This window comes from Oryx dammah, unplaced genomic scaffold (genome assembly GCF_014754425.2).
Source record: "Oryx dammah isolate SB20612 unplaced genomic scaffold, SCBI_Odam_1.1 HiC_scaffold_25, whole genome shotgun sequence".
Lineage (NCBI taxonomy): Eukaryota > Metazoa > Chordata > Mammalia > Artiodactyla > Bovidae > Oryx > Oryx dammah.
Window position 1 is genome coordinate 1,879,822 of NW_024070209.1, and position 11,246 is coordinate 1,891,067.

Below are 11,246 nucleotides of genomic sequence, written 5' to 3' on the forward strand. Positions count from 1 at the left end.
CTTGTACTTTATTTGACACCGCCACACCATCAGATGTGTTCCTGAGTCCCGCTGACCTGCCTGGCTCCAGAGTCACCAGGGCCTCAGCCAGCCATGGTGGCTCATCCACGAATTGAAATCGATTTGAGACTCAGGTCTCTTCTCACGTCGCTATTGGTTACCCACTCCAGTACAGTGAGTGACCTCACCTCCTATTTCTAAAAAAAAAAAAAATTTTTAAGGACTAAAAGTTTAAAAAGGGAGGAGGAGAAGGAAAAATGGAAGAAGTTGTTTAGAGGAGTCTCCCGCTTGGCTGTCCTCGCTGGGTTCTTTGCTTTCTCCTGGTCCTTCCCATAATACAAACCTACCTCCATCCTCTTGGGCCCTAGGAAGTGGGAGGGGCGGGGGGGCGGCGGGAGGAGGAATGGGGGCGGGGCCTTCCCTTGCCCAAGCCCTGTCCTCCTCCCAGCATCCCTTGCGGCCCACAACCTCCAGCCGCCACCTGCTCCCTGCTGGGTTACACCTCAGCTCCTGCTCAGGTCCCGTGCCTCCAAACAACACCAAGGTCAACCCCGATGGAGCCACAGAGTAACAGCAAGACCCAAATATAAGAAAACAGCAACAGCCCCAATCAAACCAAAAAGACCCCAAAGCTCTCCGCCCACTGTGCTCTTCCCCTTCACAGCCAGACTTCCGGGAGCATCGTCTCCAGGCCCGTTCAGAGCTGAGCCACTTAGAGCACGACAGTGGTCACTACCAACCTATGAGCTCCCCAAGGCAAATAAGCTGGGATTCAGGTGACTAACCTCTTCTTTTGTGTGAAACCTAGTTTCAGTGGCCTACAGGGAGCCGTGTGCAGATGCCTGGCACCTAACACCTCACCAGCACCCTGATTGGCAGCCACCTTGAGGAGAAGCTGCGCCCCACAGTCGACCCAAGATGGCGGTAGTGGGCCGTGTACACAGACGCTGCCCCGCCCATCAGTCTGAGGTTCAGGGGAGCAGTGCGCCTGCGCCAGACCTCCAGGAACACACCACGCCCTCCATAGCCCAGAACCTATAAAGTAGTCCCGCCTTTATTGAAAATTATTTCCCTGCAAACATGGAAGAAATTGCAACTCTGAAATCTTGAGTGCAATAGGACAATGCTTCAGTCACACACACACACACACACAATCAGATATATATTTGAATCTCATTATTTGCAGTAGTTATTTTGGTAAAGTTACCACAGACACTGGCTTAGTAAATAGTGAACTACTTCTAGGGTAAATATAGGATCGGGTTCTGTAAACCTGTGGTTACTACATTTTCACCAGCTGGCAAATACATCATTTGTTCTATCTGTTTCTATTTAAAGGTACCTTGTTTAATGTAATTTGTTGATTCATTCACATTGAACTCATGGTCAACAGCACTCTATTTTTGAGTGAACCTTATTAACACAGGCATTTTCTCTGTAAGGCACATTGCAGCTTTTTGGTACTTAATGAACAGCAGCCAGCATTATGCTTGGGCACTATTTGAAAAAGCAAAATCACCAACACAAAGCACAAAAATGCAAAACACATGGCACTAAATGGACCATAAAAAGGATGCTTGATATCAGGACAAGGGCTGAAACCTGAAGGCAGAGCATCACCTTGTTCAACCTCAGCCAAAAATTGTATATCAGGCAAGTCAAGTTCCTAAGTAGTCTGCACATGTCCATAAACGACTGTAGAAGTGCCACGAGGGTTGATTTGGGAGTTACAGGTAAATATTAGCAAGTGGGTCAAGTCACAGTACAGAACCAGAATTAATGAGAGGCAGTTGTACATAAGGCTTCCAGTGGTAAAGAATCCGCCTTCCAAACAAGAGACACAGGTTCGATCCCTAAGTCAGAAAGATCCCATGGAGAAGAAAATGGAAATCCCATGGACAGAGGAATCTGGCAGGCTACAGTCCATGGAGTCTCAAAAAGTCAGACACAACTGAGCAACAACAACAATAATTGTACATATCGTTGAGGAATACATGGCTGAAGTTGGATTCAAGACATTTGGCAGATACAAGACCTTTGTGAATTTATCCTCCCAGTTTGTGGCTTGGCTTTTTGTTTTCTTAATACTATCTTTTGAAAAGCAAAAGATTTTATATTTATGAAGACTGATTTACCAAAAATCAGTCACCACCTGCTCCCTACTGGGTTACACCTCAGTAATGGCACATTTTTGTGCCGTTTGTGTTTCTAAGACACCTCAGTCTTTGCCTACCCCAAAGTCTTGAAGATTCTTTTTCCTACACTATCTTGTAGAAATTCTAGTGATCTAACTTTTTATGTTTAGATCTACGTTCAATTTTGAGTTAATTTTTGTGTGTAGCCTAAAGTGAGATTGATTTTTTTTTTTTCCTGTACAAATATCCAAGGCTTCCGGCACTACGTGTTGAAAAGACTATCCTTTTCCTCATTGAATTACCTTGGAGCCTGGGTCAAAAATCAGTTGGCCATATTTGTCAAAAATGGTTTCACAATATGCATGTAGATCTATTTCTGGATTCTCTTTTGTGTACCCCCTGATTTGTGTCAATATTTTAGTCAATACCACGCTGTTGTACTTTTATAATAAGTCTTGAAATCAGCTATTGTAAGCCCTCTTTTTTCTTCTTTTTCAACATTGGTTGACTCTTCTAGGTTTTTTACGTTTCCATATCAATTTTCCGCCTAATGAGTCTATGATTGGGATTGCATTGAATCTACAGATCAATTTTGGGAAAACTGACATCTTAACAATATGAGTCTTCTAATCTTTAAATGTGGCATATCTCTCCATTTATTTAATCTTCTTTAACTTCTCAGCAACTATTTTTTCTTTCTTTTTCTTTTTTTTTTTTTTTGATGGTACTGAAGAATTTATTTGCAGGGCAGCAATGGAGAAACCGACATAGAGAACAGACTTATCGACATGGGGAGAGGGGAGGAGGGGGTGAGATGTATGGACAGAGTAACATGGAAACTTGCATTACCATATGTAAAACAGATAGCCAATGGGAACTTGCTGTATGTCTCAGGAAACTGAAACAGAGGCTCTGTATCAGAAGGGTGGGATGAGGAGGGAGATGGGAGGGGGGTTCGAGAGGGAGGGGATATACGTATACCTCAGGCTGATTCATGTCGAGGTTTGACAGAAAACACAAAATTCTGTAAAGCGATTATACTTCAATTTAGAAACAAACAAATTAAAAAAAAAGAAACCCAAAAGAGGGAGGGAACCAAGAGGGACTTCCATGGACAGAGAATGTAGAAAGGCAGCCGCAGCGTCTGTTTCATGTACCTTCCAGCTGCCCTCTGTGGACTTGGAGGGAAGGAACCAGAGGGCAGACAGCAGAGAGGGGCAGGGCCTGGGTCATACCAACTTGGCACCCATCCTGGTATCGTCTCCCAAAACCTGGAATGACGGATGCCTGCTGGGATCTTGCCAGGCAGACCATAGTGGCCATGCTGTTTTGGGGGAGGTGAGTGTCATCCTTGAAAAAAAACTTATTCTGAAATAACTTAAGACTCGAAGAAACTGCAAAAATAGTGCAGAGAATTCTCACATCCCCTTCTGCTACGGGCTGACTTGACACGATCTTACACACATTGTTAATATCTTTCCTTTTTATGCTACTGTAAATGACATCTTCACTTTTAAATGTTTGGTGCTATATGTGGAAATGTAATTGATATTTGTATACTGATCTCGTATGACCTTGCTAAACTCATTTAATAATTCTAATAGTTTTTCATAGATTCTGTGGGATTCTATATAGATACAATCATGTCATCTGTGAATAAAGACATTTTATTTTTTCCTTTTCAATTTGGATGCCTTTCATTTCTTTTCCTTGCCTTATGACACTCTCTAGGACCTCCATTAAAACACTGAATAGTTGTAGTGAGAGTGAGTATTCTTGCTTTGTTTCCAATGTCAGGGAGAAAGCATTCTGTCTTTTACTACTAAACAAGGTACTTGTTGGAGGTATCTCACAGATGGTTTTTGTCAGGTTAAAGTTGTTGAAGTTTTTGTTTTTTATTTTCTGAGAGATTTAATCATGAAAAGTTGCTGAATTTAGATTTGTCAAATGCTTTTTAATGATCTGTTGAGATAGTCAAATGGGTTTTCTTTAGTCTGTTAATATGGGGAATAACATCAATTGAGTTTTAAATGTTAAACTAACTTCGCATTGTAGAATATGCTCCCCTTGGCCATGATGTATTTTTAATGGATTTGTAGAAAAATGCTTTTTGTTGAATTCAACCTTCTAATATTTGCCAAAGATTTTGTGTCTTTTGTGTTTTGGCTTATAAGTTTTGCTGTTCTATAATAGTCTTGTAATGTGTTTGTCTAGTTTGAATATTAGGGTAAGGCCTGTCCCATAGAATAAGTTGAGAAGTTTTCTCTCCTTTTCCATTTTCTGAGTTGTGCAGGATAGGTATTATTTTCTTTTTAAAATGTTTGGTTAAATTAATCTGCACCTGAAGTTTTATTTGTGTAATAGCTCACATCTATCAGTTCAGTTCAGTTTAGTCATGTCCAACTCTTTGTGACCCCATGAATCACAGCACGCCAGGCCTCCCTGTCCATCACCAACTCCCGGAGTTCACTCAGACTCACGTCCATTGAGTCAGTGATGCCATCCAGCCATCTCATCCTCAGTCGTCCCCTTCTCCTTCTGCCCCCAATCCCTCCCAGCATCAGAGTCTTTCCCAATGAGTCAACTCTTCACATGAGGTGGCCAAAGTATCGGAGTTTCAGCTTTAGCATCATTCCTTCCAAAGAACACTCAGGACTGATCTCCTTTAGAATGGACTGGTTGGATCTCCTTGCAGTCCAAGGGACTCTCAAGAGTCTTCTCCAACACCACAGTTCAAAAGCATCAATTCTTTGGCGCTCAGCTTTCTTCACAGTCCAACTCTCATCCATACACGACTACAAGGAGGTCTAAAAGCTGCCCAGAAGTTTTAAAATGTGGTCTAGAAATTCAAATAGGGAATCCCCTGGAGGGTCACTAAAGGATACTGTGGATGGGCTGTTTGGTGAAGGAATCTCAACATCACTATCTATCCCAAGAAAGCTACTCCTTTGCAGGTCACTAATTAACTCCTTCTTACTGAATGTAGTTGACCTGGGGTCAACCCCAGTCTTCCTCGACCTCTCATCAGCAGTTGATACCATTGGGCCTCCTTGCTTTAACACTGCTTCCTTCCTGGGTTTCAGTGACTTCACACTGTCCTGTCTCCCATCTATTTCTCTGGCTTGGTGACCTGCAGCATTCCATGTGAAGCTACCTTGCTTTCTGCTCCGTGTCCACATTCTTTCTTGAAGAAATCACTCACACCCGTGGGAAGGATGCCTTAGTCCATTTATCACCTCCCTTTATCTCAGCTCCAGATCTATGGACACAACTGCCTACAGAGTCTTCTAACCCCTGAAAGTCATGCCTCCATTTGATTGAGCTGTTTGTATCTTTCAGTAGAGATTTATTGTTTCCCCCTTAGCAATTTTGCACATTGTCTCTTATGTGTGTTCCTGTGTTCTTTATAATTGTGTTGCTATCATGGCTAGAATCTCTTTTATGTTACTGGTCATTCTGGGACCCTGGCCACTTGACAATTTCCTGTGGGGTTGCCTGTATCTGGCCATCCTAAGCCTCCCTTGTATTTGCTCTAAGAGTTTGTCCAGTGGTCTTCTTGGACTATGTAGGAGGATCATGTCGACTACAAATGAGGACTGGGTCAACCCCAGAGTCAGAACTAACAGTAGAGGAGTGGTGGGCATGCATGTCCTATTTTATCCTTAAATGGAAGGAATGTTTCTAAGGCTTCACCCTTAAGTTCCAGGTTTGCTCTGGTCTGTACGATGAATCACATTAAGGAAATTCTCTTTCCTCCTAGTTTGCCAAGAGATTCTTTTCAAGAGTGTGTGTAACTTTGATCAGTGTTTCAGGCCTCTCTTGGAGCAATCCCAAGGTTTTCTCTTTTAAGCTGTTACTTGTTACAAAGAGTTGGACACGACCGAAGCAGCTAAGCATGCATGCACTGCTAAATTAAACTGATAGACTAGTGAACCAATTCAGAAGCCATTGTTCTGGCAGCCTCCTGGACACCCTAACCCCCATCGTGTGATGATTTCTCCTTCTCAGGGGATCAGACAGAGAGAATAAACCAGGGCTCATGTTCTCAGGCTGGTTTCACCAGGATCTGTGGCGCTCACCTAGCAGCATTGCGTAGGTCTGCACACCTTCTGTTTCTGACCAGTCTTTGAAGATCAGGCTTACTTACTGTTTAGAGAACAGTTTCATTCCTCATGTTCTGAAAGAGGAAGGAGCCAAGGTAGGCTGTGCTCCAGACCTGTGATTTCTGCTTTCAGAAAGCTAGCACTCAGAACACCCCAACCCCACCCTCAGTCATGCCCTTGAGACCTGGCTATGGATTGTAGCCAAACCCCTCCAAGTCCACCTCTGGACCAAGGGTGCCACCAACACTGGAGCCCAGGACATTCAGGCTCAGGAGAAACTGCACCTTGGGTAGAGAGATGGTAGGGATGAGCAGTCCTTTGGCCTCCATGTCGTGTGGTCTTGCAACTTTGCTCCCAGACAGCAAAGGAATCAAAGTAAAGCTTTACCCAGAAAGAGGAATAATTCCAGCAGGAGCCAACATACTAATGCTGTAGTGTTCCTTATGTAAGCCATAATTTATTTGGGATTTTTCTTTGGATGCATATATGGGGTTGATAGAGTTGTCTTTTTGTGTGTTGCCCAGACTTGGGAAGCTTTAAAGAAATACAGTCCTGGGCCCAAGCCCTGGAGATTCTCATCCATTTGCCCCAAGGTTGATACAAGAATCTGTACTTTTAAGAAGCTGATTAGAGTGTTATTATCATTTTTAAACCATTTTAAAAATGTTATTTTTAGTTGCACTGGGTCTCCAATGCTGCGTGCGGGCTTTCTCTAGTAGCAGAGAGTGGGGCTGCTCTTCATGGTGGTGTTCGGGCTTCTCCTTGTGATGGCTTCTCTTGCTGCAGAGCACAGGCTCTAGGGCACGCAGACTTCAGTAGCTGCAGAATGTGGGCTCAGTAGTTGTGGCTCTCAGGCTCTAGAGCACAGGCTCACGCTTAGTTTCTCGGTGACATGAGGTATCTTCCCAGACCAGGAATCAAACCCCTGTCTCCTGCATTGGCAGGTGGATTCTTATCCACTGCACCACTGGTGAGGTTCATTTTCTAACCACTTTTGAGTGAAGTACAGTTAATTTACAATGTCGTGTTAGCTTCAGGTGTACAGCAAAGTGATTCAGTTATATATGCATTTGTGTGAGTATAGACATATATATGTGTTTGTATATGTGTATATATGTGGAGTTGGGCAAAAAGTTTGTTCAGGTTTTTCCATAAGATGTTACAAAATACCCGAACAAACTTGAACTATTTGGCTAACCCAATATATACTTTTTCAGATTCTTTTCCATTATAGGTTATTATAAGACACTGAATATAGTTCCCTGTGCTAGACAATTGGTCCTTGTTGTTTACCTACTTTATACATAGTAGTGTGTATATGTTAAGAAAACTCTTAATTTATCTACCCCTTACCCTATGCTATCCTCTCTGATAACCATACATTTGTTTTCTATGTCTGTAAGTCTACTTCTGTTTTGTAAATACGTTCACTTATATCATTCGTTTAGCTCCCACATATAAATGATGCCATATGATATTTGTCTTTCTCTGTCTGATTTACTTGACTTAATATGATAATCTCGAAAGGTCATCCATGTTGCTGCAAATAGCATGACTTCATTTCTTTTTATGGCTGAGTAATATTCTATTGTGGGTGTTTGTGTATACATATATCTCACATCCTTTTTGGAAGGCCCTGGTCTCAGCATCGTTATCACTGAAACCTAGAGTTTCACGGAGGGTCTCAAGAGATCGCCTGGACACCTTACAGCCCGATCCTCTAGGGCCAGCTCTAGCCGGAGTGAAGCAGGAATGTGTGTGTGTGTGTGTGTGTGTGTGTGTTTGTGCACGCGCGTGTGCACACGCACATGCACACTGCCAAGTCCAGCCCTCCTAGAGAGCTGGAGGACTTTCTGATTTTATAAACCTATGGCCCTCACCCTGGGGACTGGATCTGAGCATCATCTGTAATTCAAGCTCCTACATGCCCTTCAGCGCTTTTTTTCAGTTATGTGTAGATGTGTTTGTGATGCTAACAAGCGTCATTTAAAAACGTAACCAAATTCAGAGCAGCTTTCTGTTGGTTTTAATTTTCTCTATCAGCAATCATTAGAACTGCATCTACTCTTAGATATATCTTGGGGAAGGAGCCAGTATATGGTTTTTATTTTTTATTTTCCAGATTCTAAATAGAGATCTTCATCCATGGAAAGGCTGGGGATTCAAGGGGAGAGGATCTCCCCAGAATCAGCAATGGCCTTTGAGTTAAGGAGCAGCTGTGTGGCCAGCAACCATCCCCCCAGCTCCGCCCCACTGGGGTGACCCACTGGCCAGATGCCATCAAGGATTTGAGCCACACCAGTCTGTGACAGTGAGGGCTTCATAGGAAGGGAGGCTTCGGAAGGGAGGGAGCCATTTGACCCATGCAGGAGAGGGAGGCAACCTGGCGGCCATCCAAGTGGATGCCTCCCCACCCCACTGAGGCTGATTCTTAAGGGTTGCTCAGCACACCCAGCTTCTGGGCACTAGCAGCCTCAGCCTGCTGTAAGGCCCCAATACACCGGAACAAGCCCTCACTGCAGAGCAAACTCAAGGCCCCTCTCTAGGTGTGACTGAGCAGTGAATTCGGAGAGACCTAGTGAGTGTAGACTCCCAGGCTCACATCACATGTCCTGGCCACTGGAAGTCCCACGTGGCTTCCTGCTGAGGGGAGGGCAGGCTTTGTTCCTATGAGTCCCAGGAAACAGAAGCCCGGACAATGCTGCCATTTGAGAGTAGGCAGCAGTGTGAGTGTGTGTGTGTGTGTGTGTGTGTGTGTGTGTGTATGTTTGCACACATATGTGTAAGTAAAAAACTGTATTTTCCTGAACTGTCTTTTTTCAAAAATACATATTTATTTATTCACTTACTTGGCTATGCTGGATCTAGGTTGTGGCACGCAGGATCTTCCAACTCTGTTGAGGCATATGGGATCATTTGGCAACCCACTTCAGTATTGTTGCCTGGAGAATTCCACAGACAGAGGAGCCTGGCAGACTGAAGTCCAGGGGTCACAAAGAGTCAGGCACGACTGAGCGACTGAGCACGGGATCACTGGGCTTCCCAGGTGACCCAGTGGTAAAGAACCCGCCTGCCAGTGCAGGAGACGAAAGAGACCTGGATTTGACCCCTGGGTCAGGAAGAGCCTCTGGAGTAGGAATTGGCAACCCGCTCCAGTATTCTTGCCTGGAAATCCCGTGAACAGGGGAGACTGGTGGGCTACAGCCCATAGAGTCCCAGAGTTGGACACAACTAAGTGGCTGAACACACACACACGGGATCATTAGTTGCAGCATGCAAACGCTTAGTTGCAGCCTGTGGTATCTAGTTCCCTGACCAGGGATTGAACCACAGCCCCCAACATTGGGAGCACAGAGTCTTAACCACTGGACCACCCGGAAAGTCCCTCCTGAACTGTCTTGAATCTCTACCCTGTTCTCACGGCTTTTCCCCCAAGCCCATTTGCTCCAGCTGGGAAATCCTGTTTGTCCTGCTGAGCTTCTGAAAAACCATCCCTCCGACCTTCTCAAGGGAACCTCAGGCCTTGTTGTCCTCGCCCCTGCCAACCAGTGCTCTGTTTTGCTGAAGCTGGCATGACACAAGCTCAGATCGCTGCTCTTGTGTCCACTCTCAGAAGTTTGGTCTCAGAGTATATCCATTTCCAAATCCTGAAATACTCATTCTTGCTCTAGTACTTTGGAGCAGTTTCTTTGGAAGCTGCCTTCTTGCTGTACAGCTTAATAACAGGAATGCCCTCAGGTTCTTTTTAGCTCAGTAGAAGGGAAGGAGAGACGGGATGGGACCCAGTGTTGGGAGTGGTTTCTTGCTTTGTAGGAGGCCACCAGCTTTGGGCAGAAGCTGCCAGGGAGGGCTACCAAGAAGGCTCTGGGTAGGAGAGAGGCTCTCGCCAACCCTAGGAGCAGAGGGTGAGGGCTCTTGGAAGTCTGCTCACAGCTGGTGGGCTTGGAGTAAACAGAAATAAAACCCCCAGGGTGGTGGGTGAGGACAGCTGGAGGTTGGAGAGAAGTCTTGCTCCCCACTAACAGCTTGGGACTCAGAAGGGGAGTGCTACTCACATCCCCATGGGGCCTCTGGAAAGGGCAGGACAGGTTCAGGAAGGAAGAGACTGCAGATGGCCGGAGAGCACGTCACCAAGCGGGACTTCAGGAAGGGGTGCGGCTGTGGGGGTCTCTTCTGAGGACTGCTGTGGTCCCAGCATTGGCAGAGGGCCTGAGGTTAAAGTCCCCTTTAAAAGGACACACACGGGTTTCCTGAGGGCCACAGAGAACATGGCTCGTGGGCTTCAAGGAATGACCCTGGCTGTAGGGATGGCAATCCCCCTCACCCACGATGCTCTCCGGTAGCTGCCCAGAAGACGTGTCCCAGACCTGGCTCAGGAGGCAGACGGAACATGTACTGGGCCTCTCTCCCTGACCTTCAGGATGATATGCTTTTGAGTGTTTGCTGGTGGCTCAGTGGTGAAGAATCCACCTGCCAGTGCAGGAGACATCGTTTGATCCCTGGTCTGGGAAGATCCCACGTGCTGTAGAGCAACCAACCCCATGCACCACAACTACTGAGCCTGTGCTCTAGAACTCTGCAAGAGGAGACGCTGCTGCGCTGGGAAGCCTGTGCACCGCAGTTAGAATAACCTGCATCGCTGCAGCCCGCACAGCTACGACCCCCCAGCACAGCCACAAATAGATAAATATTTTAAAAAAAAGAGTATTTGTTAACATGAATCTTAGTAACTGAGCTCCTATGAACCAGAGGTCATCACCACTTCCATAGCAACAGCTCCATTTGTAGGATGAAAAATCTTACCCTGATTGTTTGGTTATATCTGCGATGCTCCCAAAGAGAGAGACTCCTAAGTTTACCAGACACTGAGCTCATCCCCAGGAATGAGATGAGACAAAAATACTACCACCCTGTTGTGTGGGCCCCTACAGATTCCCCCAGAGGCAGGGACAACTTTCTTTCTAAGAAATCACCATTGTCCAAAGTGAAACTTAAGCTCAGGACTTAC